Genomic DNA, 5,588 nt, shown 5'->3' on the forward strand with positions numbered 1-5,588 from the left:
GGGGGACTAATTTGAAGTTGGACTCTAATGTGGGGGGGGAGGCTCCTAATGTAAAGTGGGACTCCTGATTTGAAGAGGGAACGTTAATGTAATGGAGGAACCCTATTTTTTTGTTCTTTTGTATTGTGGTGACCCCCCCCCCCCCCTTAAAATCCATAACAGACCCCTATCTGGCATACAGTTCTGGTATGGAATTTGGAGGGGCCACATGTTGCTTTTTACATTGAATATAGGTATTTACATATTTATATAAGTGGTTATAAAGAAAGGTACCCCAATAATAAATGCAAAAAAGCAACATGTGGCCCCTCCAAAATCCATACCAGACCCGTATGCCACATCAAGCAGCCACATCCACTCATCCCATCACCAGCAGACTCTGCTTCCCCGTTGTGCCTCGCCGATCCTCATATCGCTGGAAGCCTTTGAGCCAGGGTATCCCCGATTCAGACCCCGCAGCCCCTAATGCAGGGGTAGCAAACCTCCGGCCCTCCAGCTGTGGCGAAACTACAAATTCCATGATGCATCTCTCTTGACGTGAATGAGCCCCTCAGAAGACACCACAAACGGTGTGAGGCCTCATCACTTAAAGAGACCCGGTCACCAGAGCAAGAGCCGGTCACCAGAGCAAGAGCCGGTCACCAGAGCAAGAGCCGGTCACCAGAGCAAGAGCCGGTCACCAGAGCAAGATCCTGTCATTCAGTCCAACAGCAATCCTCCCATTATGTGAACATTTCATGTATTTTATGAATGCCTCCCTCATGTGGACATCCGAAATCCCCGAGACTGCTTCTGGGTGCCGCCATCTTGGATGTGATGTCAGCAGCCCCGGCAGACACAGGTGACCCTCTATGGCAGGCCCTTCAGCTGTGGTGGAACCATAACTCCCATCATGCCTCTGCCCCTGGAAGTCACGGCTGGGGCTGTCAGAGTGCAATTGCCTCATGGGATTTGTAGTTCCACCGCAGCTGGAGGGCCGGAGGTTTGCTACCCCCTGCTCTAAATGGCATGAAGCGCCCCGCAATGACTGCAGCTAAAACCTACGTGACCTGAGTTTTGGTTCACACGGGAAAGCTCAGCAGCTGCATTTTCATCACGGCAAGGAAGAGCTTCTTTTTTTTTTTCACAATGTTGTGATTTGGTAATGCGGCCTCTATTGAGTTACAGAAAACGTGACCGGAACGTGTTTAAAAAAAAAAAAAGGGCGATAGCGTGTTACAAAGCATAACTTTAATCAGCGCGTAGAAAGTCCTTCGCTTCAAGCGTGGCGCACACGGACCGCCAGCACACACGGCGTAACCACGGACCAGCCTGCGCATTAAAAGAGCCTTCACACTGACACTTGTGACAGCCGTGATCCGTCCGTGTTTATGGGTGGCGGAGGTTTCCTGCAAACCACATGGCATCCCGCCCAGGCTTACCGCTAATTACCTTACACTCAAGGCCAATTGTGTTATCGTGTTTATTGACTTGCATGCATACAGCGTGCGATGACAGGACGTGTTACCTAGCAGGTACTTCTACACAGAAAAGGTCTCAGCGGGTTAGGAAGACTTCAAGCAGCAGCCTGGCGCTGGAACGTCGCATTCCTTCCTCTCTCTTCCACGTGAAATAGCGCCGGGGGGGTGAAAAATGAGCCAAAGTGGATCCCAAGGAGGTGATGAAATCCGACGTGCGGCTCTCGCTCTTGCATCCAGTAGCGTCTTATCTGGGGGGGGGGGGAAATGGCAGCATGGTTAGCAAGGCCGGAAATTAAGACAAGTCTACCCCTGACAACCTACTCTACAGGGGTCAGAGACTAGGAACTACGATCCCTAGTTTCTGCTGAACTCCTGGCTCCTCCCTTGAACTTGAAGCCCCGCCCCTACACTTCCTGTTTGCCAGATTATTCTGCTCCTGCCAGTATCTTGCTTCCTGCTCCCTCTGTGATACATCCGCTCATACTGCTACCCGTGTACCGACCTTTGGCTGCTGATTCCCCTCGACTACTCTCATCATCTTCTGCTTCATACCTGATGGCTTTAGCTACTGACCTCGGCCTTCTCTGACTACGCTTCTGCCTGCTCCTCCACTACTACCCTCTGCTTGTGTACCGGACCCGGCCTGTTACACCACGAATGTGCCGGCTGCTTCAGCTACTGGACTCCGAGCCCGATCCCGGATCGTGTCAGGTACATTGCATCAACATGCATTGCGTTAAGGCAGCCCATATATTATAACGAGCTGCCAAAACACTGCAACAAAATACGCGCAGCACACCACGACGCACGGGATATGCATTGCGGTGCGCTGCGTTGGGTTCTTCTGTACGATGTGTTGAGATGTCATTCACAATAAAGGGCAACATAACACGTACACAGCAAATGCGTTGCCACGAGTCGCGAGTGTAAACTGGCCCCGCACGTTCCCAAAGCCGATATTCCCGGCGCTAGATACGCTTGTCAACACCCCCGAGCTGGTGTGACAGAAGGCAGATGTCACCAAACCCGACGACGTCCCCGAATGGCTGAACGTTCACCGCTGATCCAGAATAAATAAACCTCAATCAGGCGTCAGCAGCTTGCACCCGATAGGAAGGAGCTGTCCATGCAGCATGCACCCGCTAGGAAGGAGCTGTCCATGCAGCATGCACCCGCTAGGAAGGAGCTGTCCATGCAGCATGCACCCGCTAGGAAGGAGCTGTCCATGCAGCTGAAGTGACAGGCAAATTAAAAGGACCCCCCAGGTCACCTGTCAAAGCCTGCATTCACGCCTCTGCATGAGATTGGTGCAGTTTAGAAGCATCGTGCACATTAACTTTAGTTCCTCTAAAAAGGTGCGTTTTGATGGAAACCCGCGACAAAGATGCAGCACACAGAAGTCAATGCGTCTCCCATCGGTAGCTTGCCTCATGCACATTCCTCCTGGCCGGTGAAGCAGTCCATCTTAGCGAGGGGCCGATGGCAATGCATGGGGAGGTAGGAGGGAGCAGGCAAGATTTACCGCTACCAGGAAATGTCAGAGCATTACCAATGAGAACTGCCCGATGATGGGATGATGGGAATAGCGGCTGGACCTGGAGGCTGCATCAGGTATGCGCGGGGACGTTTGTACGTTATAGCGGAGTCACTTTAAGACTCAGAGGTGCGAAATGTTGGCACATATTTTCTCTCTTTACTATGCTCAGGACTAAAAAAAAAAAGCAGTTAGTACTCAGATAAATATGAAACGTTCCACTAACTCCTCAAAGCCTGTTTACAGGTCTCAATAGCTTAAGCTGAAAGATACACACCGAGCTAAGCAATTCCTCCCTTGTGGGACGAATGAGGTCTAAAGTTGCAGCCAGACACAAGGAGCCTCCAAGTGGGTAGCATCTGAAAGCTGCCTCCTGAGCTACCCTCTACTGCAGCGGTTGCCAACCGGTGGTCCGCGAGAACATTTTGATGGGCCCCTCTGATGCCCGTGCAGGCTGGGCCGTCATTTAAGTGGCACGGAGGCTCCGGGGCTGCCTCTCATTGACTCGAGCAGCGGCTGTCACAAGGAATGCATGGCTCTCGGTACAGTGCGGGCTCTGCAGGAGGCGGGGCATCTTGTACAGTGCGGGCTCTGCAGGAGGCGGGGCATCTCGTCTGTACCCGGACTGAGCAGGCTGCGGGACATAGAAACAGTGGGGAGAAGCCAGGTATTAGTGGCTCAGTGTGGGGGGAAGGGGAGGCACGGGGGTGGTTGGGGGATATGCTGAAGCTAGGGGGGGGAGGCATGTTGCCCCGGGCACCGCCGGCAGAGCCAGTGGCAGATTCGATAGGGGGGGAAACCATTATTACTGGGCCGGGGCGGCACCGCTCCATCCCTCCCTCCACCAGCACTGCCACTCCTGCAGGTACACCCGCACCTATGTGTGTATATAATCGATATATTCTCATATTACACACACATGAGAATATATATTTTTAAAAAATTCATATTAGTGGTCCACGGATTTCAAATTATGAATTTAGTGGTCCATGAGGTCCGAAAGGTTGGTGACCGACCGCTGGTCTAGTGCACTGATCATCATTTGTCAGGTTATAAATTAAGAAAAAAATACCATTACAGTTTATTTTAAAGAACTATGGGGGCTTTTCCCCATAGTTCTCCACCGGGTCACGGGAGGACACAAACTAACGTCCTCCCGTCGCCCTAGGCTCAGTATATAGGGAGCTACAGCTCGCGGTATACTGAGACGCCGCAGCCGGAACGGGTCCCGACAATTATGTCTGGATCCGCCCAGCTGCGTGATTGACAGCTGGCTCTGCCTATCTAGAGGCAGAGCCAGCTGTGCCCGCCCCCTCCCCCGTCCGTTCCGCCAGTCAGCAGCCGGCATGTGTTCTCTCACTTCCCGATCTCCTGAGCCGACCTGTGACAGTCTCATTGTCACAGGTCTGCTCAGATTATGAGGCTGAGTGAAAATCACACCTCATAGTTCTCCTTTAAATACAGAGTCAGGTATAGGACTTAGAGCTAAAAGGTCCATCTTTGTAATATCGTGTTGACCAGCGGTACAACTTTTTTGGTTTGGAAGCATTTTGCTCCATGTTATAGAGAGGAGGAGTTCTGTAGTCCTACACACTTCCTGTCCTGGAGTAACAACGTTCCACCTCCAGATATAGTACAGTATGGAGCAAAATGCTTCCAAACCAAAAAAGTTGATGCTTGCACCTACTAGGAAGGAGCTGTCCATGCAGCTTGCACCCATCATCACCCAAGGACGGGGCATGTGTTGCTAGCAGGACCACCAGGTGAAAAAAACAAGTGCGGTCATCACATCTAAAAGACTGGAGAGGACTTAGGGTTGCCAATGCCGACCCAACAATGTTATACTCCTGACCCCATATCTTACGTTGTCATGTATTACAATGTTTGTTTACTGTTTTGGACCGTTTGAAAACGAATAAAAAACGAATTCAACACTAAAAGACTGGCGAGCTGCGACGTATGTAAAGCTGCAGCGTGGCGCCGTGGCCCGCCGTCACTCTGGGCGTGACATGGAACGCGCTATAAAAAAGGTGAAATGAAACATTCGCAGATACGTATGTAAAAAAAGTCGCCACACCTGTGGAAACAATGTAAAGCAGGACATTGTTATCCGTCGCCTGTGGCCCATTGTTGTGACACAAACTTATGTAAGAAGCGGCCTGGGAGCGAGCTGCCATTGTTCTCTTATGAGAAAGCTGGACAGGAAGTGAGTTGTATACTGAAAAACACTCTGATTTCCCAACACTCCATATCTCTCTCTCTCTCTCTCGTTCTAACAAGTTCCTGAAATATTTCCATATCTATATTTAAATGCCAGTGACATTCGAAAGCGCTGAATCCGCCTGAAGGATGTCTAAACATAACCGTCTATTTTTATGTCGCGCAGATATGTATTCGTTACTTAAAGAGACCCTGTCACTGACTGGTCACGTTGCAGGTAAAAGCACCGGAAAAAAAAAAAATCGAGGATTAAACGTTTCCTTGCACTGCTTTTTGTTTCCATGAATGAGGTTTTATTTAGGAGGTGCACCGAAATGAAAATGTTAAAACCGAAATTAAAGGAGAACTATGAGGGGGGGGGGGGGGCCACCAAA

General features: G+C 50.7%; 1 protein-coding gene across 1 annotated transcript in view; it reads right to left on the minus strand.

Moving 5' to 3' along the window:
• Window positions 1-1,682: 1,682 nt before the first annotated feature.
• The window catches only part of PGS1 (phosphatidylglycerophosphate synthase 1), a 73,782-nt gene continuing 69,876 nt past the window's right edge, over window positions 1,683-5,588 (minus strand). The window contains exon 10 of the mRNA XM_018573334.1: window positions 1,683-1,708. The gene's annotated coding sequence lies outside the window, so the exon portion shown is untranslated. The remainder of the gene's footprint in view (window positions 1,709-5,588) is intronic.

The sequence above is a fragment of the Nanorana parkeri genome, unplaced genomic scaffold, assembly GCF_000935625.1.
Source record: "Nanorana parkeri isolate BGI_ZX_2015 unplaced genomic scaffold, ASM93562v1 scaffold2339, whole genome shotgun sequence".
NCBI lineage: Eukaryota > Metazoa > Chordata > Amphibia > Anura > Dicroglossidae > Nanorana > Nanorana parkeri.